This window comes from Drosophila arizonae, chromosome X (assembly GCF_054131065.1).
Source record: "Drosophila arizonae isolate 15081-1271.41 chromosome X, UAZ_ARI_1.0, whole genome shotgun sequence".
NCBI lineage: Eukaryota > Metazoa > Arthropoda > Insecta > Diptera > Drosophilidae > Drosophila > Drosophila arizonae.
This window is the reverse complement of record NC_142927.1, coordinates 28,886,845-28,914,416: the sequence shown is the minus strand read 5'-3', so window position 1 is coordinate 28,914,416 and position 27,572 is coordinate 28,886,845. Positions and strand designations below refer to the sequence as shown.

The following is a 27,572-nucleotide window of genomic DNA, read 5'->3' as shown; positions in this document are numbered from 1 at the left end:
CCTGTCACTCTTGCTGGCGCAATAGCGCTCTGCTCCTCTCTATCGGGAGAGCAAAGAGAGCGCAACCTCAACTTCTAGCCCTTAGTAGCTGCCTGCAATGGAATCCCATCGCGTGCATACGCCAAAATGTTGCGCATTTTTATCCTATGGATCCCATTAATTTATTTTATCCCTTCATCCATTGAAAACAAATGAATAGGGTATGTAGCCATAGCAAATAGTTTATATCTTTTGCTTTTCTTTTCTTTCCTTTTTTATAGCTACCCCCCAGTCCGCACCCATTATAAAGGGAATATCTTAGTTTTTTTATCAGAGAGAACCCATAAAAGTTATACGGCAGTTGGAGCTGCAGCAATGCTTGTGTTTTGTATTTTCTTTTTATTCATTTGTGCTTTTATTTACTGGTTTCGCGAGTAAGGTAATCCGATGCTGTATGGGGGAGCATGTCCGAAAATTATTTACAGCATGGATTGTCTTGGAAATGCATAGGTATAGTGTGTCAGCTTGATGTCGTTATGTCGATCTATGTGTTAACAATCAGATAGAAATCAAATTCAGTCTTCTTTAATATATCTTATCAGCTCATGTATTTCTATTAGTTTGAGCTTACATATAAAAAGAGTAACCTTTCATTTCAGTACGTGTTCACATTAGAGTGTCATAAATATCACTAAAAAATCATTCAAGTTTTCTGTGTTTTCCATCATATGAAACTGAGTAAAGTGGAACCACAATCCCTTCCACAGGGGTACATATAAATACATATGTATGCATGTATTTGTGAATGGAATCGTATATGTATTGGGGTTGCTTTTTTCTGGTTTGTCTTGTTTTTTATACGAAATGTATTTCAATTCGAAATTAATGCAACTGGATTCCTGACCAAAACTGAAAATTTATTATTTCTCCCTTTTTTTCAAAGAATACAATTAAGGTAGAAGAAAAACGTTATATATATTTATAGAAATATGTAGAATACAATTAAAATCTAAAATGAGTATGGAAAAAATTATACATTAATATAGAACAGACAGGAAGTAATATTTTCGTTTCGGAACTGAATGCAACCAGTTGAGTTGAGTTGAACGAGCGATTCCTATTTGACTATGTGGTATTTTAACTAAAGATTTTATACTGGAAAGGTTATAAGCCCTATTAATAGTGTAAAAAGTATCACAAATAAATATACATATATTTATATTTGAAATATATGCTTTAACTTTCTTTGTAACTTTCTTTTGTTACACATTGAAGCCACTCAATGTAGAATTTCAGGGTATATTGGTTTTAGAAAATGTATGCAACACGCCGAAGAAGGTGTGGCCATCCGTATGAACTGAAAGATCTTGTAAGTCATATAAGCCAATATATATGTATATGTACATTCATATATTCCTGAATACGATACTAGTTACAGGCTATTTTGTCGATAACTCTTCCCATAGCCTAATTATCGTAAAAATAGTTCTTTGCAGGGCTCATGAGATTTCGTATTCGGAAAGTCCTGACTGAAGTACTCCTACTGGTTTTTCCTTAACTTGTATAGGCTAGCTTCAAGTTATATGTATTGCATATGATACATAAATTCTTTGCGTGCTACCAATTACTCAGTATCCCTAATGTCCTTAATCAATAACAATGCACTTTGAGTGCATAGCGAATCAATCAAATTTCAGCAGAGAACTAAAGTCTCCAGTTGTGAATCATCATAGTGCCCAGACGTTCACGGGGTGTCAGTAGAGACCCTCTCGAAAACCCGATTTAGCAGGCGCCAAACGTGTCCATATGTATATCCTGTTGTGCAGACAAACATATATATCTATACATTCGCGTGTGGCTGTCTGCCTAAGACAGTTATCATATTTTCTATACATCAAAACAAATCTAACAAATCTTCTTGGATGGTTTTTATAGAGTATTCTAGGAGGAGTAGACAGAGTATAGCATAATTGCTGCCAATTGACTACAATTTTATTACTCTACAAACTTTGGTATTATTTATATTTAAATTGTTTAGATACTAGTTTAATTAATTTACAAAAGTGTTTTTCCTTGCTCTCGCCAGTGACATGCTCATCAGCTGCTTTGTATATATAGTATAATGGTACAGTATGTTTTCCAAATATCCAAACAAACACGAGCCCAACAACAAAATGTGTAGAAAGTGCCGAAACACTTTTGCCTCAGTTGTTTTCTATTCAAGAGAGACGCATGCCTCTCGCCGCTCGCCCTCGCCCTCGACGCCGCCGCATGCCGCACATGTTTCTCGATGTTGTTGTAATTGAGCCACACCCCAAGTGGCAGCTGCTGCATTTGAATCTAGCTGCAGCGCCGCTGCCTGGACAAACAAAGAGCCAGCGAGCCATGGGGCAAGTTGAAAGTGTGCACGGCAGCCTTAGCTCCAGATTCCCTCAGATTACGCTTGCCCACGGCCCGAGATGAGCCCTGACTCGCAGTGCTCGCATCTCGCGACATTGCCAAATGACTGCACGGCAAAGGCAGAATTCGAGGCGCCGCCAGTTGCTGATTTGGTGCCGCAGCGGTCGGGTCTCATTAGCTGACCGACAGCCGCCCACCGAGTGGGCGTGAGTGGGTGTGAGTGGGTGTGAGTAGGTGGCTGCATGTGCGTACTACGCACGAATCAACGTCATGTACTCTTTGCAGCTCAGTCTCTGTCTCGCTTTCTCTCTCGCTGACGCCACAGAAGTCGCTCAGCGGAGGGTGTTTAAAATATTGAAGAGCCTCCGATGGCCTGGCCTAACCCAAAGCCCCTCGTCTAAAATAGCCACACACAACATTATCTTTTAGACTAAAAAGCTCTGGTACAGTTTCCGCAATGAATGACTAACAATCACGTATATATGATATATGAGATATATATATATGTATATATACATCTTTTCGATCGAGCTCCATACTTGTACCTCTTCAAAGGTGTTTTCGCCTCGTTAGCCAAGCTCTACTGTATGTATGCGCATCCCAGCCATTCGCTGGCCCTGCCATCCGTTTAGTTAAAATTTTAATTATTCAATGCAAACCGTCTGCAATCGGACTTCAACTTAAAGTTGGGCGTGTCGCGCCCACAAATTGGAGCAAATGCTCCCTTCGACGTTTAGCGCTTGCCCTTATTATTATGGCTGTCAACGATTATAATGACACTCTTATTGTTGCGCTTAATTAAACCATTTGCAATTTGCGCAAGTTGCTGCACGGAAAGTTTCCCAATCAAAGAAAACACCTGGCCACGCCCACGCCGGCTGGGCACGCCCTAAATTGAACAATGTATTTCGCTAAAAATGCTTTCCGTTAATTGCGCTTTTTCCCATTTTATATTATTATTTAATTTTTGTTTTTATTAAGTTCTCGAATTGAACTTTCTTTCCGCCCACCTGAACGGGCAGAGATGGCAACCAATTAACAGGTGTCCAACCCAATTTGCCCACTCAAAGTTATCGAGTTAAAAGTTAATCACTGTTCCTAAAAACATTTTAATAATATCTGTTCATCACTGAGATTCACTTTTCATATCCAAACTAAGTTTAAGATTTTGCGTTCCTCAGAGATAATTTTAGACTTTAGATCACAATAGATTAGCAGATTATTTAATGTTTACATAAGATAAATGGAAATTTAATGTAATATTATTTAATTATTATTCATACTAATTTAAGTATAGATTTTTATATGTCGTGCAACTAGTGTTCAGACTTTAATGTTTTTTCCATTATGATAAATGTAATTTTTATGATATGTTGATATGTTTTATGCAATCTTTTAACTGTATGAAATATATGAAAATATTAATGCAGAAAAAAAAAAAATCTCTTTAAAACCTGTATTATGCTATTCTGCCTGAAAAGTTTCCAAATAATTGAAGAGTCCTGAACACTTGACTCCTGAAACTTAGAATAAAAATAAAGATTTTTAAATAACGAATTCCTAGTCCATATTAAGTCACATCGAACTTATGTTTGTAAGACTGAACTCGTTATATGAATTGAATTTGAAAATATTTTTCTAGCTCAAGTTTTAGTTTTACTATTTCTATATAGCCACACGTACTAGAGTTTTGGAGAATAAGTAGATGAGACTTTAAGATGAGGTGAATTGTTTCTATGTTAAATATGACGGTTAATCAATTCTTCTGAATCGTTTGATTTCCTTTTATATTCAGACTGGCAACAGGGACGAAAAATCTGGTCCCCAGACAAACTTTTATAATCAAACTTATACGGTTATAGTGCCTTCCGGGTATAACGATGGTCCCTTGAGCGTCGTTATAGCTGGATTTTACTGTAGATCCCAATAAGTTCGCAGCAGTTTTTTGCTAGCTCTAAAATTCTGCTGCACCACTCAGTGCACTCAGTGTTAGTTTGATTTCGATGGCTCGTCGTGCATCCAAATAAGAGTATAGTATAAAAAGGGTCGTATAGAGTATAATAAGAGTATACCTTTATTTAAAAGTTTTGATTTCAACTGAGAATTTGTAACCCAAACATTTTCTTCGCCTTATTCTCACCTGTATTTGTGACCTCGTATTTTCGACAAGCTACCCGCCGGCCGAGTTAGCATTTGATTTCGAGTTTGTGAAAAGGTGAGATAAAATAATTCGCAAAAGAAACGGTTATTAAATAATGATGTAAACTGGATACAGTTTATAAATAGAACAAACCCAAACTAAACTAATTCAACACTTCGAGCCCTTATTTGAAAGTGCAATGGCCCAGGTGCAGGACCTTAAACAAATGCAAATATATATATAATACATATGTACATATGTCTATTTGTGGGAACCTATATAGGTAAAAGTTCTAGTTGAGTAGAATGAATAACAAAGCAGTAGCCAAAAGCCACCAGCCAACCGCAGTCCGTGCGCAGCCGTCTGCTAAGTATGTAAGTACACAGAGACAAATACACATACACACATATATATGTACATGTATGCACATGTGATAGAATATGTCTACATATACATATGTATGTGTGTATGTGTGGCTTGGTCATACGGGTATTCTTTTCCCGAAAGGGGACTCGCTCTCCAAATTGCTAGGCGAGGGCGTGTCACAAAATCGTAAATCACTTTGAAGTGGGTCGTAGACGTTCAAGCGGCGTTCGAAACTTACGCTAATACAACAAATGGCAACAGCAACAACAACAACAACAACACTAAGAACAACAACAACAAGACGAACAGTAACAGACACTAGGCCATCGACCAGCATCTACCATTCACGTCCAGGGCCAGGGCCAGTTGAAGCTTCGGTTGGACGACCCCTCGATGCCCCGCAGCGACAGGAAAAATCACGCTAGGCGCTGCTTGTCCTGACACACAGTAGCGATAATGTGTCTAAGCACCAACAACAATAACAACAACAACAATACGCTTTAAATCGATCGTAAACGCGAATCAATCAAATTTTGAGCATCGGCCTAAAGCCTCCAAAATTGTGAATCATCATAATGCCATGACGTTCATCACCATATTGCCAATCGTTAAAGACCCTCTCGAAACTCTGAATTGCATCGAAAGAAATGTAAGGATGCTGCAGCTGCCTAATCCACGATCACCATTTGATATGAACATTAATTGATCTATCCACTCTCTTTGTTGATATTCGAAATTATCTTGGGAGAAACTCCCAGCAACTGTTGCTCTATCTATAATCGAACAGGTCTAGAGGGTTTGTCTATTTACTATTCTCTAACTACTGTAGCCGAGCGAAGATCAGCACTAACTTTTCCGATCTGCCTTTACATAGTTTACATTCATTCACGAAATATAGGAGTTAATTGGATCTGGGCAACGTCCGTGCGAGTAGTCCATATAAAAGCTAGAGACTTGAAATTTGGGATATATATTCGTGGGTGCGTCGTCTGATAAAATATAAAGAAACTTTACTATTTACTATGACCAGATGAAGATCAAAGTAGATACAGTTGTGACCACGCCCATATCTATATCGTCCAAAGTTTCAGAGCTAAAAAAACATGATATTTGAGCTACTGTTGAGCAATGATAATATAATAAATCCTTGCATTTGCAGGCATAAAACTTAAGTCATGTCGATATCTATGAAATCGCATTAAATATGGCGTGTATGTATGGCGCATAGTATTATAATAACTCTTCAGCTGCTAAGTACAATTAGTGTGAACTTGCAGTTAGTTGAAATATTATTTAACTAATTGAGCTATTTAAATCAGCGCATCAGTGCCAGCAAATCGTATAAAGCTCTACATTAATCCCGGGCCAAGACCGTGGAGTTTACTATATAATGACTACCTACCTTGATTACACACTCTCGCTGGTGCTTGACTCTGGCTCTGACTCTGACTCTGACTCTGACGCCGAGTGTGGCAAGTTGAGGGTGTTACTGCCGGCTGGCTGCGGTTGCTGCTGCTTCTGCTGCCATGGTCCAAAACCTGTGTTTACGCTGAAAAGGGTGCCAACTTGCAGGGGCCGGCATTATATACGTATACATACTTGCAGTACTCTGGCCGACGCACACCCCAAGGAACTACTTCTCGCAGCGCTGCTCCTGCCCATCACTTGGCACTCCATGTGCTTGTAGCTACGTGAGCCGCCTTTGCCGTTGCCTTTGCCTCTGCCTCTGCCTCTGCCTCTGCCGTTGCGGCTTCATTGCACTTAATTATTGTTATTTATTATTTTTATATTGTTTTGATGAGATGTTGAGCAACATGTTGACGAAATGTCGAATGTGTAAATTGTTTAAATCAACTGCGCGTCGGCTGGGCGGCCACAGGAAGACCGCAGACAGGATACCCAAGCGAGAGAGAAGCACCTCTCACCTCTGTGCCTTATAATTGATCGATTGCAGCTCGAGGCGCTTAGCAAAATTATCATAATTAGACTTAATGCTTAACCAGTCAATCAGCCTGGTCGCTACTGACTTCATATCAACTCTTTCATTCTCCCCTCTCCCAACTTGCACGCGTCTTTCTCTTGGCTCGGCTCTGATTTTTTGCTTTACTCTCTCTATCTCTGTCTCTGTCTCTGTATTTTCGAAGCGCCATCGATTTGATGGCTCCTAGCCTTCGAGCCTACGCCCCTTACAGCCACGACCAGAATTTGGCCTCGGTGTCGCATTTTAATTGCATAATAAACCATAATTATAGCGTGCCAGTTGACAAAGCTAAATGAATGCAATTGAGTGTGACGACAATAAATCAATATAAATCAAATCGAGCGAGAAATGCGAATATTCATTCAGGTGACTTGGCGGAGCAGTTTAATATTTATGTGCTTGAAAAGTGATTCAATTAACAGGAAGGCAATCAACGAATTAAATTAGCTCTCTAAAGATCTTTAATCTGTTCTATCTATTTCTGTGAGCGAATTACGAGATCGAAGCTAAAGTTATGTTTGACTCTGATTCTGATTCTGATTCTGACTCTGACTCTGGCTTTGGTTCTGAGTGTGACTCTGATTCCGATTTTGATTCTGATTACTATACATCAGTACTTCATGCACTCATTGGGGCTCGCTCTTCTAGGGAGACATAAGTTGAAGTGATTCCATTCAAGACAGCAGCGGAATGCTCTCGAACTTGCACACAGCTGTTTCATATGGCCTCATCCGCACAATTAATTATTGTGCTCAGCAGCGCCAAAAAGTCGGCAAAGCCGAAACCAGGACTAGAGCGTGGCGCTGCAGATCGGGCGAGCTGCAGAGGGGCAGAGCTGGAGATCCAAAGGCAGGCGCAAGCAGCTAACTCGGCTTGGGAACGGCAACTGAGGCATTTTTCTTCTTACAGCGCAACCTGTAATTATCATTCGATACAAATCGAAAACGAAAGACACTAAAATTTATTATTGTGAATTAATAAATTTTTTTGTGGTTGTTTTTTTTTTTTTTTTTTTGCCGCCGTTACCAACTTGGTCAGCTTCGGCGGAACGCGGCAAACCGTCCGTCCAGCCGCATACATATTTGTACCCTGTACCCAGGAAAGTGGTATGCTGATGCTCTGCCCACGGATGTAAAATATATGAAGTGGCTGCCGGAACATATAAGCAAAAATTATTCAGTAAAAGGTAAGTAGTTTCTACTCTAGAGGACAGGTGTAAATATACCTATCTTTTATATATTGGGTATACATTATCTTATTTTTCGATACCTCTCGCAAATGGAAACTTTTATTTTTGAGATCTAAGACATATAAAAATTTAGTATCTGGGGCTGTAGGTTAAGCAGATATATAAAACAAGTAAGAAAGGCTTAGTCGAAACAGCTCGACTTCGAGGTCCCCAAAACCCTTCGAGGAACTGAGGACTTGCGATGGGCAATTTTTGTTTAATAACTTCCTCTGTAGATCAATCAATTCGTCTTTCGGATCGTAATAGTACCATTAAAATGTGTTTATTTGCCTAAGCAAAGAGTAGGGGCTTAGGGGATTTAGCACCGATATCTAAAATATAGGAAAAGTCTATATTCAATTAAAATGAATCCATATTTAATCATAAAAGAGAGTATCTGTTAGTCGTGCACTTTTAAATAGTGCAATTCGACTTGTTTTGTTTCTTTTTCCTGCTGCACCAACAATTTTTAGTGCTGAAATTATTTTTATTAGTATTTTATGTATTTCTCTTTTTGCATTGTGTTTTGTAATCTTTTTTGTTGTTTTTGTTGTTGCATGTTGCTTTGCAGCTTGCATTTGTTGTCTGACAAGGCGCATATATCTTAGGCATTATCTTGTCATGTAATCAGGCAGCACAAAAATTGTTATACAGATGATAAATTTAATACCAACGTATGCGGACAAATTAACTTAAACAAAAGGAAACAGAAAAAGAAAAAGAACAAGAAAAAGAAAAAGGAAAAGAAAAGAAAGAAAAATCGGTGTTGGGTGGCGCTCAAATTGGACTGGACACTACGAAAGACCCCAACTATTTAAGAATTCCAAAGACATCCGTTCTATATTCAGCAGTCTTTCAGTTTTCCATTCTCCACATTTAAGCTTTGTATTTACACTGAGTGTGTCTTCAAGCTTAAAGGAAGCTTTTGTTATCGAAAATAAATGTTTCACACTAAACATACATATATCTATTTCCGAGAGATCGTTAATTCTATTTATTCTATATACCCAGATGCTAATTTAAAAAAAAATAATAATTTTTCCACACATGGGATTTTATCTTAAAATATTATAGCATATTATATTGAATAAAAGAGCTTAACATTTTTTCAAATATCTTTAAGTTTATTTGCTCTGCCCTTAGATTTATATGCAATTTACACAAATATCTATCTATATATAGTTCAGCAGTTATATGTATTAATGTAGTAAAGTCACGTTTCTCTTCCATGTCTTAAAAAATATTTTATACATGTGTACCCATCATACTGAGATATATGATATAATAAAGACAGTCGCGTTTTAGTTGGGTTCCATCTCAGGTCTAAGCATTTTGACCCAATGTATATGCAGCATGACAAATGACGCTTTCAAGGATAGGTTTCTATATACACCATGGACCTACATATATTTATCCAAGTCAGCTCGTTGGACCGAATCGTCTACAGCTCTTAGGATGCAATAGCTATATATACTTTATAGGATCGTTAGAGATCTAAATATAAAATTAAATAAGTATATGTATGTATGCAGCATATAAGAATCAAATAATGAAATAAACAGACAACGACAGCGATGAAAATGACAAAGAGACAAGGAAAAAGAAGAAGAAAAGAAAAAGCGTTACAAATAAAACGCTACAAAAAAGTAGAGGGGCGAGCAAAAGCGGAGCCGGAGCGAGAGTGAGAGTGGGAGTGAGAGAGAGAGAGCGAGGGGGAAAGCTCTGGATGTGAATGGATTGGGTTTTGGATTGGCCTGGTTTCAGTTGGGTTGGGCTGATTTTAGGTTGGGCTTACGTTTGGCTGGGCTTGGTGCCTGTTGTGGGAATAGTGCAGCAATTTTCCCCATTGAAATTAACGCAAAAAAGGCGTGGCCTTTGCCGTTGACAACAACAACACTCAGAGAAATGCACGCATTAAAGGGGGAGCCGTACAAGGAGGAGGACGGCAATGTTGATTGTTGCGGGCTGCCAGCTAACCGGAGGTGGGGGCGGCGGACGGGGAGCGGGGGCGACAACTCAACCACCATCGTGCAATAAACAAACAAGCGGGTCTAACAACAAACATCAGCCAGACTTTGCGGATTAAACGGGCCCTTACCGGGGGGTAGCTCGCTCTGGCTGGGGCTGCCTCGTGGGTGGACGGAGTTGGGGCACAGTCAAACAACAACTGCTGCAAGGAGCAGCTAGATATGTTGCCTCGCTAAGCTGCAGCTACTCAATTAATTTTTATTACACTGTCAGCAGTATTGTGGAGACGAGCTCGAGTTGTCGGGCCGCCTATCAAAATGCCGAGCGGCAGCGCCAACCCCTTTGGCAGCTAATAAAAATGTCACAGCAGCCGAGTAAAAAGAGCAATACCAGGCACAGCATCGAGCCCACCACACAATCTGACTTGTTGTGACAGCTCTTTGACAAGTTCCCAGCCGCAGTCTGAAATTAGAGCACGTGTCAGAGTGAGGGAGAGGGAGAGTTAGAGAGAGTGAGAGTAAGATAGAGAGAGAGAAAGAGAGAGAGCCTGTGTGAGTACGAACGGAATGGCAGCCTAGCTGAAATCATTTCTATTTCGTTGGACTTTTAATTAGCGTCAAGCTTAATTACACTTTGTTAACAAAATACGCTTTGTAGTTCCTTCTCCCTTAACGGTCAAGCACCGACCGATTCCTTTTTGATTGCATTCAGTCTCCCAAATGGCCTAAATGACTTGTACGCATTTCATTAACTGGCTCTAAACTATACGCGAGTCCTATGTAAGCATTTAAATTCGCTTCTTTTGCAGTTCCTTTATTCAATCTAAACTTTTCCAGATCTTTCAAATACTTTAGAAAAACAGTTTCAAAATTTTGTAACGCTGTTTGCGGAATTGCTTAGCTTTAGGATGGATTAATGAAACAATCAAAATATTCCAAATTTATATATGTGTACCATATATGGTTGTAGTCTTAAGATCGGAATGATAGACTAAATATACATACGTAGAATAAAACGATGTACGTCAATTAGTACAAGCGATTCTATACTCCATCTACTACACCTTATCTATATACTATATACATATGTATATATAAATATATATTTATATGGATACTATAACTTTTGAAATGCTGACATGTGCTGCTGACGCTCTCAGAACTCTCGGATCAACCAAATGCCAAAGCTCAAAAGCCAAAGTCTTTGCCGCTGGTTACTTGGCACCTCGTCTGCAATATCAATATGGCTAAGTCGACATTTATCAGTGCCTGCCAACACACCACCTGCCTGAATTTGAGCGAGATGGAAAGCAGTCAGTGCTCTGAGCCACGATGACTGCGACTTGATGATTTGACTTTGATGATTTTGACTTGAGTTCTGCGCGAGTTTCTGTGGCCCACGGGCAGACGGACGGACTGACGGACCGACTGCCTCGGCTCAGCTCAGCTCAGCTCAGCTCAGCTCGGCTGACTAGCTGCTGCAGCTTCATGGCCAGATATGCCTGACGCGTTAAATATTTTGTATCATCCCACTCTTTGGCCACATTGGGCCAGACAAAAGACAAACTGAAGAGGAGCGGGCGGTCGCTCGGAAGGACGGACGGTCAGGCGCGAGAGCCGACGATGCAGCCATTTGGGACTTTTGTCGAGTCTGAGGTTGAGGCATTTCTGCTTGCATTTACCTTTCGCGCTCATTTATTTAGCGCTGCCATGAGAATTATTAAAAATTTAATTCGCATAATTTGTGAATTATTTTTTCCCCTGTGTCTGCTTAGCCACAGATACAGCCACAGCCACAGCCGCAGCCGACGCCGACGCCGCCAAACGCTGTTCCAAATCTCTAACCAAGTTCGGCTCGGCCTGTCACGCATCGCCTTCGGATTATGGCGGCCATTTCAAGATTTACAGCCGCAGCCATAGCCGAAGCGTCCAGCGCATCTCAATTGTTTAGCTGACCTCTATTTGATCAACTGGAAAAATGTTCTCACAAGCCAACAACAGCCACGCCCACCGACTGCCCACACATAAATTGCCGCTAACAGAAAGCACGAGTTGCTATATTTCACTCCAAAGCGTTTGCCACTAAATTATTTGACAAAAGCTATATAAATATCTATACGTAGATGGCGTTACGAGTTAACAATTAGCGTTTAGATGCGCTGCAAAATGTATATTCAATTTGCGCAGGTAAAAGTGTGACCTGAGCTGTGATTATTCATACTGTATACACATAGAATGTATATGCATAGATCCATTCGTCAAAGCGCTTTGACTTTTGTGTATAAGCAGCGATCTTGTAACTCGCAACAAGTAAAGTATTATAATCTTATATATATTTTACTGTATATTCAGTAAATAAATGCACAATAAATGGAAAAATTGCATTTTTCTATATTTGATACAAAAATTTGGTATATTTCAGATTTTGGATACCTCCACTCCTTCTATTTCGAATCTCAAAGAGAGAGAAGCTGGAAATGATTAGAATAATAGGGTTCTTTGCAGCCCCAACGTATCTGTTAGATGAGCAGTTCCAATTAGGGCACTCTTTTCATGAATAGAAAGTTTTTAAATATCTAAGACTAGACTCGTCGCACTTTATGTATTTAATTGCACAAAGGCAGCGACAACAACAACAGTGCAGGAGTCGCAAATGAATTGTGCTCTTTGGTTAGACCGACGATTCATTAGGTAGCTCTCGTGCACCAATTACTTACAGCTGTTTAGAACTTGTCATTTATCAAGGTACCAGAATTATAAATAGTTTTTTCCTTTTGTGTGTAGGTGCGCCTACTGCAATGCACCTTCAAAGGAGGCGAACAGATCTCTTCAGGACGAAATTCCAGAAACTGCACGGGTAATTCATTCAGCAATTGCACTAATTACATGCAAGTGCAGGTCGCAAACCCAAATTTCGGCTTTCGGCTTTCGGCTTTCAGCTTTGCGGCTCAAACGGAGACTAGGAACCATTCATTCCCAGTTGGCACTGACTGCTGCTGCTGCTCTGGCTGCTCTTGCTGCTGTCTCGTTTAATTAGGCTTAGTCCGGCGTCCAGGAGGTAGCAACGGGACGTGCAACTGTAGATGAATGCATTGAAGTCGTCTTCAATCGGCCTATGATAAATTGTTGGGCTGCCAGCAAGAAATAATTTTTGTAATGAATTAAATTCAACTTGCTCCAGTTTGGACAACGCCCATGATTGGGCATTCAAATTTAATAAATGTTTGTAGAGATGGTCCTTGTCAGGAGCGAAGTCTGATACCGGTCCTGCCGGCAATTAGGCCGACCAGCGACCAGCCGAACAGCCGAACAGCCGTCCGGCTTGATTAGAAAAACGCAGCCCAGCATCGGGATAGGGAAAATGCGTGCGAATGTTGCAGGCACAGGCTTAGGTAAGGAGAGGCTACACTGGCAGCCTCCAGCAACCTTTTGACACCTGTTTGTCATGCGGTCGAGGCAGTCGCCGCGCCAACCTCCTGGCTGCCTCAGACCCGGCTTCGTTACCCGTTACAGTCTACAAATAATTCATCATTGCGCAATGTCTGACCTCAAGCAACATTAACATCAGCTCCAAAATGCTCTCGACCTCTTTCACAACCGTGAGCCCCTAACAAACAAACAACAACTTGTCTGTGCTCATCTTTCATATAAATTATCTTTTTTCTCTCTGCTGCTTGCTTCTTCGTTCTACATTCGTTCGGTTTATTTTTTCCGAACTGCCCGGTAACCCATAATTATGCGTCTTTGACACAACGTCTGACTCGGACTGCGACTGCGACTGCGACTGAGACTGAGACTTGGGCTGGGACTTGGACTGGGACTTGGACTGGGACTGAGACTGGAACTAGGCGTCGCCTTGCTAAAAACTTCTAAAAATTGAAACAAGTAAAAGTGCGATAATCGAGATTATGCGGCTAAAAGATTCCCTGTACAAATCGTTTCGTACTATATACTTTATTTTCGTTGTATATACTTTCTAAATGATTAGACGTATCTCTGTATCAATATCTGCATGTCTCGTATCTGATCGTATCCTGTATCTGTATCTGTACTATCTGTATCTGTATCTGTATCTGTATCTGTATCTGTATCTGTATCTGTATCTGTATCTGTATCTGTATCTGTATCTGACTGTATCTGTAATCTGTATCTGTATCTGTATCTGTATCTGTATCTGTATCTGTATCTGTATCTGTATCTGTATCTGTATCTGTATCTGTATCTGTATCTGTATCTGTATCTGTATCTGTATCGTATCTGTATATCGTATCTGTATCTGTATCGTATCTGTATCTGTATCTGTATCTGTATCTGTATCTGTATCTGTATCTGTATCTGTATCTGTATCTGTATCTTGTATCTGTATCTGTATCTGTATCTGTATCTGTATCTGTATCTGTATCTGTATCTTATCTGTATCTGTATCTGTATCTGTATCTGTATCTGTATCTGTATCTGTATCTGTATCTGTATCTGTATCTGTATCTGTATCTGTATCTGTATCTGTATCTGTATCTGTATCTGTATCTGTATCTGTATCTGTATCTGTATCGTATCTGTATCTGTATCTGTATCTGTATCTGTATCTGTATCTGTATCTGTATCTGTATCTGTATCTGTATCTGTATCTGTATCGTATCTGTATCTGTATCTGTATCTGTATCTGTATCTGTATCTGTATCTGTATCTGTATCTGTATCTGTATCTGTATCTGTATCTGTATCTGTATCTGTATCTGTATCTGTATCTGTATCTGTATCTGTATCTGTATCTGTATCTGTATCTGTATCTGTATCTGTATCTGTATCTGTATCTGTATCTGTATCTGTATCTGTGTATCTGTATCTGTATCTGTATCTGTATCTGTAATCGGTATCTGTATGTATCTGTATCTGTATCTGTATCTGTATCTGTATCTGTATCTGTATCTGTATCTGTATCTGTATGAATGCAGGGTATTTTATGCTTTATGCTGTGGTCTAGAGTATTTCCTTAACACATCGCTGGCACGTTAGAGACCAAAATATAATTATTGAGCTGCTCACGATCCATTAACTTGAAGCTGCGACGCATGAAGTTAGCCCAGGCTTCATTTTGAAGTCGAGTACTTTCTAATGTGGCGTGTGAAAATTAATTTTATTGTAAAACTATTCAAAGTTTATTAAGTACTTATTAAAATAGTAATAACCATAATTGATATTCGCTGCTGCCTCAAAAGTGAAAATCGATTAATAAACGATGAAATTAAACACGGCAGACTTAATAAATTTGTGAACGAGCTGCTAGATCTTCGGCCTAGAAAGTATCCAGAAAAAAAATGAGAAAAATAACCATTTAGAACTGGCGCCACAAGGCTGACCCATGATTAAGCAAACAAAGAACCGCATGGGCCCGTAAAGTGTCGAACACCAGCTCGAAGCCAGGTCGAAATCTGTTTTCAAAGCAACGAAAAAATAACCATTTATGAAGTCAAAAACTAAATCAAAAATGCGGCAAACTACAAAGCAGCCCAGACAAAGGAGGTAACATTGGAAACTGTAACGAAATAGAGTGTATTTGTGTGTGCGTGTGTGTATGGCCGTTATGTGTGTGTGCGTCTGTGTAGGTTTTTGCATTGATGCGCTGCAACCTGCGTAGCCGACCTCAAAAGTCGAGCCTTTTTGGTGTGAGACCTGTTGAGCTCCACAAGTCCCACACTAAAGGGCTCGTCTCTAGAAGCCATCAGACTGACTCGATGGAAAAGGCGCTCGGCAACCAGACTTTGAGCATAGAATATCAGCAAAATGATTGAGCATGATTAAAATGTGCGAAAAGATAAATTGTTTTCCTTTAAATGAACAGCGAATCCACCAAAGCCTTATCAGACAGACAGAGAGTACATTAATCGATATTTATATACATACATAACATATATAAATACATACAAACCTATATTTCATATATCTCGTTCACAGGGGTCAGCTCAGTTTGGTTCTCTGTGTGAATCAATTTTTGTCGGCATTATTAAAGCTTGTATTTGAGTATATAAATTTTAAAGGAAAAAAGAAAAGAAATTATCTTTAATGCGTTTGAAGCTAGAGTAAATAAATTTAGAAGATAGACTAAAGAATGAAAGTTTTGAATGGGATCTGATTCGGTACGTACTTAAGATGATAAATTAAGATTAAGTATATATGTACATACATATATAAATAATGATATCCATAAAGCCGAAAAGATTTATCACTGAGTATAAAACTCATTAACAAAAGCGAAATGTATATATTGAATTTGTACAATGTCCATATTGTTGTCGATCCGACTGTCCGTCTATCCGTATGAATCCAAAACATTTCGCTGCTTTTGAAACTAATAAAATTGTGAACATATACGATACGCCCTTTAGAGGTATCTCAGAAATTGCGCTAGTTGAAGTGATAGAGCGTGGATATTCAGCATATACACGTGGGCAACGCAAGCTCAAACAGATATGATGGATATACCTACGCGCATGAATATGAAAGATATATCTGCCCATATGAAACGATATATTTTTTACTTTTTTGTGGCACATCATAATATTTAATAATTAATTTTAAAAACGTAAAGATCGCTGTAATTGAACATACCTTCGCTCTCTTCTCATAATTCAAGAGGTATTTTTACTTCTAATTCCCATACTTAACATATTGAAAATAATAAATAGAATTGGTAATAATTTGAACTTAAGTCCGTGAAATATTTTTTCCACGTAATGGGATTCAATTCGTACATGCAATATAATGCTTGCCAGACAGATAACAGTATTACTTGGCTATGGATTGAGTCGAGGTTGCTGAAAATAAGAAGAACAACCTAATTGTTTCTGTCAAAGAATGCTTTTGATATCACTTAATATATATTTGCATGAATATACTTTATTCATGAGTTTATATTCTCATTCCAGCTCTAGTAATGCTAATCAAGTGAGAATAGAGATGGATATTTGGAGATATCATTCATATCAATAATCACAGGCTTTCTATAGGGCCTAATTAGAATGTCAAATCATAATACATATCTCTAAATTGCGTCAACATTAAAAGTTTTTGGTGTACACCAAAACCAAAGTATGCTTTGGATATATATAAGTACTTAACCCTTTTAATACTTGTTCTGAATGTACACAATGATAATAAAGATGATAGAAGGAGAGCTAACCCATCTCTTATGCAGCTCTTATGGCTACATTTCTGCAGTAAGGCAAAGTCCGAATGCGGATTTGCAAATAAAAGAAGCAGGCACTCTAAGGCTTATATATATCATGGCTTTGCTGTTGCCTTTGCTGTTGCTGTTTCTGATGTTGTTGCTTCTGCTTCTGTTTCTGTTACTGGCAGCCCTGTAATTAGCCACAGACGCTGCTGCTGCTGCTGCTGCCGTTGCCATTGCCAACTTGTCTGACTTTAAGTCTGACTCTGGGTCCCCCTCCATGTCCCTGGACTATTCGTATCTTTTTGTTTTGTGTGTGTATGTGTGTATGTATGGGGTCTTCAGCTGCTGGCGCAAATTCCTTAGTTTCCAAATCCAACTCAAATTCAAGTCCATGGTCATTTTGCCATAGCAATTTTGACGTTGCGGCTCGACCGCGCGACCTGCCAACTCAGCATCAGCCAAAGTGTAGTTCATTTTCTTGTGGTAGTGTATGTTTCTGCTTGGTATACCCTATATTTATCAAGTGCCTACCAAAGGGATGAATTGAATCAACAAATGTCGGCTGACAAAATAAAACATATTTACTTTATAGGACAAATATCATACATAACAAAGGGAGACTAAATATGGACTTAAAGCTGGAAATCACAAACTAACTAAGTTAATACGGGATATCTGTTAGTCCATCAATGTTCACTTGTGCAGCTTTACTTAATATTTTATTTTTCATTTTTTGCAACTGAGTTATTTTCGGCCATTTTTATACCCTGAACCCATTGAAAATGGGAAATCAGGGTATAATGGTTTTGTTAAAAGTATGTAACAGGCAGAAGGAGGCATGGCAGACCCCACAAAGTATATATATTCTTGATCAGGGCGACGAGCTGAGTTGATTTGGCCCTGTCCGTCTGTCTGTCCGTCCGTCCGTCCGTCCGTCCGTCCGTCCGTCCGTCCGTCCGTCCGTCCGTCCGTCCGTATGTATGAACGCGTCGATTTCAGAAGATATAAGAGCTAGAGACTTCAAATTTTTTTTAAAATGTCCGTAATTACAGCGCGCATATCAAGTTTATCATTAAAAATCGATAACTCATCCCGATCTTTTTTTATCGATAAAAAACCTTCACGAAAACCAGTTATAAAATTATATCTTCTACACCCTTATTGCTAGAGTCTCCAAATTTTTAATGTATGCTTATATGCAATTTATACAATTTCGGTTTTTGTTAAAATTTACCCCCCACCCTTAAATTCACCCCCTCACCCTCACTTTTGTAAAAAGCGTATTTCAAATACTAGAGACTTGGGCTTTGGAATATACACACATATTTACCATATGATTACGCTCTAAAAGTTTCATTAAGATCGTATGTCTACAAAAGAAATTATTTAACAAATAAATTCTCATAATATTGCCCACACTGCAGCGCAGCCCAAGCGCAGTCGCTGCTTACTGCGCAGTTAGCAGAGCGCAGGCTTATGCGTGCGTGTGGATGCATGTGTATGTATATGTGCATAAAAGAAGTGCAGAATGATTAGAATATCAGCTTGGAGGGTTCAGGGTATCTCCTAGTCGAGCAGTCTCGACTGGAGCTTTCTTACTTGTTATTTACGATTTCTTTTACCAGCAAATTCCGTCGCACTTCAAGAGACAAAAAATATATGGAGTATTATGAAAAGTATAGACACACCCAGCGCCAATATCTATATCTATATCTATATCTATATCTATATCTATATCTATATCTATATCTATATCTATATCTATATCTATATCTATATCTATATCTATATCTATATCTATATCTATATCTATATCTATATCTATATCTATATCTATATCTATATCTATATCTATATCTATATCTATATCTATATCTATATCTATATCTATATCTATATCTATATCTATATCTATATCTATATCTATATCTATCTATATCTATATCTATATCTATATCTATATCTATATCTATATCTATATCTATATCTATATCTATATCTATATCTATATCTATATCTATATCTATATCTATATCTATATCTATATCTATATCTATATCTATATCTATATCTATATCTATATCTATATCTATATCTATATCTATATCTATATCTATATCTATATCTATATCTATATCTATATCTATATCTATATCTATATCTATATCTATATCTATATCTATATCTATATCTATATCTATATCTATATCTATATATCATATTCTATATCTATTATCGATATCTATACTATATCTATATCTTATCTATATCTATATCTAAGATCTAGATCTATATCTATATCTATATCTATATCTATATCTAGATCTATATCTATATCTATATCTATTCTATATCTATACTATATCTATATCTTATATCTATATTTATATATCTATATCTATATCTATATCTATATCTATCTATATCTATATCTATATCTAAATTTCAATATGAATATGTTTGAGGCTCAGCCCGAAGTTATTTGTTTGCACATGTAACTAAATTGAGTTGTCACAGCGCCTATTAAAGCCAACGGCCAAATAATCATTAATCAATACGTGATACATGATGTGAGCATTGGGCGCCAGACGCCAGCTTCAAGCAGAGACAGCAGAGAGACAGTGACAGCGTTTAACCCTTTTTGTGGGTAGCGACAATAAAAATGCGCCAGCAACAAACATATTTTAATTTATACAAATGACTAAATAATTAAAATTACCAAGTGTACCGACCCGTCAGCTAGACTATATATCATTAGTATAACGATATGACGCCGCTGCGCAAGAAGTACGACCAAAAACGAAGCACGGCCAAAAGCATAATGGCAAAAATGTGGCACGAGCACGAACCCGGTGACAGAGACAGAGACAGGGCGAGAAAGAAAGAATGAGTGAGAGAGAGAGAGAGAGACAGAGGCAGATAACAACATCGAGGGTATAGACTGGTATTCCAATTAGCCTTACCTAGCTGGTGCGGCCCTACTCCGTTGACAATTTTCATTATTGACAAATTAATTGTCACCTTTTAACAAAATGCCGAACAACAACAGACGCGGGCCAAGACAGTGTGTGTGTGTGTGTGTGTGTGTGTATGTATGTGTGTGTGTGGCAGGTTGGAATGGCTTAAGGACAGCCATTTTAATACAATTATTGTACAACAATTGAAATCACATAATTATGATTAGATCGGCCAGCTACTTGGGGGCCGCAAAGAAAAGCGTAAACGCTAAACACGTAAAATATAGATTAGCGCCTTTTGTCAGCCCCAAAACGAAACTCGTCTAAGTGTCATTAGTTAGCGCTGGATATACGGTATGCGCTATACGGCTCCCGAAATAAAAAACGAGGGTGGCGATTCTATGAGTCTCATTCTATGAGACTCAGTAAACCGAAGTCTTTCTACTCTACCTAGCCCCGAACTAAGAATGATGTCTTAATTAATTTTAAATGTTACTAAACATAGTATGCTAACATGATAACATAACCATGAGTAGATATGGCTAAAGCATAGTAAAGTGTTTCTAATCTACTCGAGTCGGAACTTGAAAATTAGAATCTAAAGACAATAATATCAAATAGAATTTATAAATATAAAATGTGATGAATATTAACTGGCAATATTTCTTTTAAAATGGTACTTCACTTGGTAGGCTAACATAAAACATAACTATAAATAGATAATGTTACTCTATTTAATGTTAATGTTACTCACTTTTAACCACTTTTAAAGACAGTACATTAATTAAACAATGATATTTCTAAACTACCTAAATGCAAAAGAAGAGTGAAAAGTGTTAGCTGAACTTTCTCCTTCTCATTGCCCATGTATCCTTTGCTAGGGTATATGGAGAAAGTTTGAGCGCGAAATTCCCTTTTAATTAAATAGACACGACAACGGTATAACCCAGAAAGTTAATCATATTTTAATGTACCACCCTGACTGAATAGAAGTCCGCTGCCAGGCGTTCCAAAGGGTCCCAAGCTAATTACAATAACAAAGCAAAGCGAGAGCGAGAGAGTGGGTGAGATAGAGAGAGAGAGAGAGATGGAGAGCAGGCAGTAGCCACGAAGTGTCATTAGCAAGACGTCTGTTTCTTACTCCATTCGAGTGTCCTGGTTGGCTCCAAGCTTCTAGACATTAGCCCTCCCGACTGACATCGATGGTCTCTGATTATTTAGTGCCTGTTTGTAGACAGTTTTTGTCCCTTTGTGCCATGTCAGTTTGCGGACAGCTCGTGTCCCTGTCAATGGCTAAGTTGTTCCAGTCCACGCCGGCACTTGTTATTAACTATATAGTATCGCGACTGTAATAATACACATGCACACACACTCACGCAGTGACTGCAATATGTCGCAGCTAATGAAAGGCAGCCTCGGCGCCTCCGAATGTAATTTATCTAATGCAGTCATTAATTTCATATAAACAAGGTGTGGATAGTAAATTATCTTTCATTTACTTCGAATGTACACAATGTATTCATCCGCACCGGCCACATGTGCTCAACTTTGATATTAAGAAGTCACTCTCTCTTATTCTCGTCTTACTCTCTCCCTTTCCCTGTCTTTCGCACGTTCCTTAGCCAAATACAATAGAAGTTTTATGACTTTTGCGGTCAGTTGTCTTTTTTGTTTCTCTACATATTGCTGAATCATTTGGAATGAATGTTTTCAAGTCGTTTGCTTTAGGATTACTCAAAATTAAACTTGGTAGTTAACCCGAAAGCCCCTCACTTAAGTTACTTAATTGTGATGTGACATTGTTATAGTTTTTCGACCTTGAGACTTCAGCTACATATTCCATCTATTGATAAAAATCAATTTTTTTTCACTCCTTAAAAATTTTTAAAAACAGTGAAGCGCATTTTAGTTCGCAAAATGTAAAATGCAAATTATTTATTTTCTAAATTATTTCTTCTCTACCTTAGCCTTTGCTAAAAAATTGTGAAGCTACAAATTACAAGCTATCCCACAAACTTTTATAGCTATCATCTACATATTCATCAAATAAACTACATATGACTTATTGCCAGACCACACCCTGGAGATTTGACAGTCATTGCTTGCAATTCGCAGTTTGAGAGTCATACCACCTATAAAGCTTAGATTCGATCTTGCAATGAGGATGACAGTGCTCAGCTATAAGAGGACTTCAACATAAAGATTAATGCGGGTTAGCAGTTGATTCCAAGGTGGGAGCCAATCCAAGTATGAGGGCTTTTGATCCTAGAAGAAGAAAGTTAGAAAGACTACCTAATAGATGATTAAATCCACACAGAAATGTATCCACTGGGCATAGATACATGATTGCCACGAAATCCTTAGAGGTAGTCTGAAGTAACGAAACTACAAAGTCTTGCGACCTTCGATCCATAACTGTGACCACCTATATGGGTGTAAGATGTATCTTGAGCTGGGAATGCGAGTATATATTTTATATTTCAAGACCTTTCATTTCTATTTAGAAATATGGTATTGGCAAAATCTCAACAATTTATCAGACTATGAATATATACATACTTATTTAAAGTGGATGAACTACAAGGCTAGCATTCGGAAAAACCATATTCCTTTTTTTAAATGAGAACACATTTATGAGTCTCAGGTTTTTTTTAAAAGACTAATCAATTGGGGTTCGATTTCAAAGTGTTTCCAGCTATAATTTGAAAAGGATTTTTATTATCTTTGGTCGGACGGACTAGCTAACAAAGAAAAATTAGCAAATTTTTCCCCCTTTCCAATAGAGAATTACTTAATGATGATAATGATGAAAGAGTTAGAAACGAAGCGCGCATGGCGTGAACTGGGTATTGTTCACATCAGCCAGTTAGACAATCAATCAGTCAATCTGTCCGGCAGTCTGTCAAGCTAGAGCGTTTTATATGCACTAATAGATTATCTGTAATTATTTCAACGCATTCAACAAATTTATCAAGCAATGACAATTAGCGACGTGCACACACACACACGCAAAGAGAGAGAGAGGGAGAGAGGTAGAGAGAGGGCGACAGGGCTAGTGAAAGAGAGACAGGGGACAAACGCCCACAGACACTTTCAAGTTTTAAGCTGCTAGATAAATCTAGAATTGCCGCAAACGAATGACACGTGACCTTTGCGACATTTGTGTCAGTTGCTGTCTGGGAGATGCATCCATTAAAATCGAAAGTCGAGCAGTTCACACACGCATACACGCACACACATGCAGCACACGAAGCTGTGGCAAGTCAAAGGACAAACAGCATGACGAGGCAATTTACGCAATTGTTGTCAAATTAAAGTGCATCCGCTTCGTTGGTCATTTAAAGCCAAAAATGTTGGCAATAACTTCAACACCCTAACTAGAGCGTACGCACACACACACCAACACATCAACACGCACACCAATACATAGGCAAGCGCCAGCACGTGATCGGGCCGCACATCATGTACGCTTTTCAAAAACAGTTGAGAAATCTTCACTTCACTTGCCTTCTTGTTTAAATTGTGCTACAATGTTGACGTTAATAAATTATAAAATGAAACTAATGACAAAACACAACCAACACACAATGAGGGGGCGGGGCAGCTGGCAGTGGAGCCAGGCGGGGGTGAATCAACGCTGAGATTCACTAGCGGCGAGGGTTGCGAACCGCGTAACGAGCGCAAATTGTATTAATGCTTCCAGCTGAACCCCCCGCCGCCCGACTTCTGCCTCTAGCTGCAGGCTGCTGACTGTTGACTGCTGACTGCTGACTGCTGCCTGCTGCTTTATGAGCACAGGAAGGACACAATTTGGCAGAGATGCGCCAACGCAACGTGTTCAATGCGAAATGGCTTTTCGGTGGTTGCGCCACTTTTACAACGCATTTGAATACCCTGTTCGAATTTCAAGTCGGATAAAATCAAGTTGGTAGAACGTTGTCTATCAATTAATCATTCCTTTACTTAAATAAAGTCTTTACTAACCAGCTCACCTTCACTCTCATTGAGGATTTCAATTATTTTAGGATGAGAAAAAGAAGGGAAGACAAGTTTCAATAGTTCTTACGCGGTATCTGCTTGTTGAGCATACCCGATTTAGACTCCAAGTATTAATTGATCTAAAGTAATTAAGCAGTTTACTCTGATTATTTCTGTTATTATGGACATCCATTTAAAGGGCATGCTGAAGGTCATAATCACACAAAGTCCTATAGAACTCCAGTTCTCGACATTAATTCCATTAGCTTTCCTCATAGCTACTTTCCTTGAGCATTTCGCAATAATTGAATACTATTTATCTAAATCAATCACAGTCGATATTAACCGGCTTACCTTGACTCTCACTGACTTTGGGTATTCTATTCAGCTACTTACGCGGTATCTGCGCGCTGAGCACACCCGATTGGATCACTTTTACTTGCGCCTTTGCAATAATTTAATATTACTTATACGCCATGTAAGTTAATTAAAAATTCCTTCTTCTTTTTTCTTCCCAGGCAGTATGTAAAATGAAATTAATTTTGCGACGTGTTTTGCTCAGCACATCTGCAAGCAGAACCGCAGCAGCACAGCACTGACACGCCCCCATCGCCCCGCACCGCACATCAACAGCCGCCCGACTGGCTGGGGGGAGACACACCTGCAAGTGTCATGGCTGCAACAGCCGGAGACGAGACGAGACGAGGCAGCCACGTCGCCAGCCAGCGGAATCGACATTGTCGACAGATCCGCATGATTCGATAGTGTAAAGTGTGCCGCAAACATGCTGCAACAGCGCAGCGACCGGGCAAACTAAAAAACTTACAAAAAACAAAACAGAAAAAAATTATTGAAAAATAATTTCAAGAAATTGCTTCAATGCAACAACAAAGCACAGCGTAACGCCAAACAAAGTTCATAACAAAAAAAAAAAAAAAAAAAAAAAAAGCCAAGCTCAACCACATTGCATGGCGGCAATGCAGTTGACTTGGCTTGGCTCGAGCTGCGGCTCTGCTGTATGCATTTTGTTGGCGGTCTGCACTTTATTAGATTTTTATCTGGTTATGTTTAAAAAGACTTGAGGTCTTGCTTATAAGTATGTGGCCTGTCTGCATACAAGGCGCACGGCTAGCAACGTCGCTGCGAACTACGAGATGTTCCACTAAAGTTACGAGATGCTATTGCTGAGTTAATGCATCGCGAGTGCATGGAAAACTGCAATGGCAACAAACGAGAAAAACTGCCTTGCTTGACAGTGCTCGATTGAAAAGCTATCCTGCACACGCCGCCACCTGCTTAGCACCTGAGTGAAGCGCACCGAATACATTTTCCCTAAGCCCACTCCATGAGAAATTAATTAAAAAATGTGTTTGTATTCTAGAGACTTCTTGGCCTAGCCGTCAAGAGTCTTACGGTTATAGAATCGCAATAATATAAAGCATACACAGGTTGAGGGAATGAAGTAGGACATTTTACATAGAACTTTTACGATTTCATAGATATTCATATAGAGGCACATGCTTGAACTCACTAAACTTTCTTGCCTGACTAAAAATAATATTAAATTGAATATTATTTATAAGTTTTATATACATACACATCATATTCAATGCATATAAACAAAGAGTAAAACTAAAACCTTTTGTCTTCTCATGATGAACATCTACGTAACATCCCAATCCATTATTAATTGACAAAGTCAAAAGTATGATATATAAATTCAATTATCCCTAATCTAGGTCTCTTTCAATGGTTCTCATTATCATTTTCTCTTTCCTTCTCTCTTTATATCTGTCCCTTACTTTATATATATCTTTCGCTTTATCTATCCATCTCTCGTTTTCTCTCTCTCCGTGCCTGCACATAGTCTCTGTCAATACTCACATTGCATCTTATTCTCCCTCATGGCCTTCATCTCTCTCTCTTTCTCTCTCTCTACCTTTGTTCGTCTGCCTATATCTCGCTATATGTTTATCTCTTCCAATTTTTTTCTTTCGTGACTCTCTCTTTCTCTTCTCTTCTTTCTTCATTCATGTTATCTCTCTTTATCCTTCCACCTATATAAATCGTTCTCACCCTCTCTGCCCTCTATTTATGTTTCTTTATATATCTCCTTCTCTTTCTTTTTCTCTATGTCTCTGTTCTCTCTCTCTCTCTCTCTCTCTCTCTGTTCTCTCGCTTTTTCTCTCCCTCTCTCCCTATTTTTCCTGCCCCAATCGATCGCCATCGGGCCTTAATCACTGAATGCGTAATCGATTGAGATCGAATGATCGTTGATCGTTGATCGTTGATCGTTCACGCGATCAATTGAGCATTCAATTGAGCGAGCAGCCAGAGCCAGCTGACATTTAATTAAGCCAGACGATACACGGATATAAAGAAATCGCCGCGGCGCTACAATTTTCAGCAGTCTATTCATTTGGGGGCATTTAAGTCGTTGATCGTCGGCCTCAATGGTAGGTGTTGCATATGCAGTGGCTAACGCGGCCGGCATGCACCTGTGCATAATTCCCTATTCATGCGGGTCCTCTTTGATATTAAATTACCATTCACAATGCAGTACGACGCGGACACACATACAATCATGCTCTTCAGAAATCCCACAAAAATTATTGTTCGGTCATCTTTACATCAGCAACTTATTTTTGCGCTTGTAACAGCGCCAGCAACTGCCACTGAACAAAAACAGCCCAACTTTGCCTTGCCAACCCGACGGAAGGATACTCTGTATATAACTATATCAGGGGAATTCTCAGATATCACTTACAATATATGGATAGAAAGAGTGATAGCTGAATCGGGAATAGCTAAAAATATTTTAATATCTCTATACTTACCCATACTAGATGCGTCAACACAGTTTATATACCCTTTCAGTTGTCATCCCAGGGTGCTCCTATAAATACTTAGCAAAGGCTAAAAGCATTTTAAGTGCGTCTTTAACAGAAGCCAGCGTCTATATCTACTACAAAGCAGCCTGGAACCTCAGCTCTTTTCGCATCTCACGTGATTGATGTCAAGTTAAAGTAACACAAGTTGCGGCTCAGCCTTTTACGGCTTATCGCTGTAAGATCAACCGATGCCGATGCCGATGCCGATGCCGATGCTGATGCCGACGCCGCTGCCAATGCCGTCATAATCATTAAGACCGAATGTATGGAAATGGGTATAAGCACAGCTTAAGCCAAGGTCAATCAAGAAGATTTTATGAATTGGCTTTACATTACGGAACAATTTTAGAGCAGCGCAGATAAACGCATCAAAAGAAGCTTTAATTATCAAATTGAAAACTTTAATGTTTTCAGTGAGGAACGAAAAATTAACTCCAAAACATAATGAATCACGTAATTTGACAACTATAATTATAGTAAATTATAAAAGAGATTCAGCACATCATTTAAATTAA

The 27,572-nt window shown here is 38.8% G+C and overlaps 1 long non-coding RNA gene across 1 annotated transcript; it reads left to right on the top strand.

The window, feature by feature from the left end:
• The first annotated feature begins 99 nt into the window (after positions 1 to 99).
• Positions 100 to 27,572, top strand: LOC149268092 (uncharacterized). The gene is made up of 3 exons (XR_016271071.1): positions 100 to 200; positions 7,515 to 8,052; positions 24,685 to 27,572. It is a non-coding gene; the product is annotated as an uncharacterized LOC149268092 (long non-coding RNA).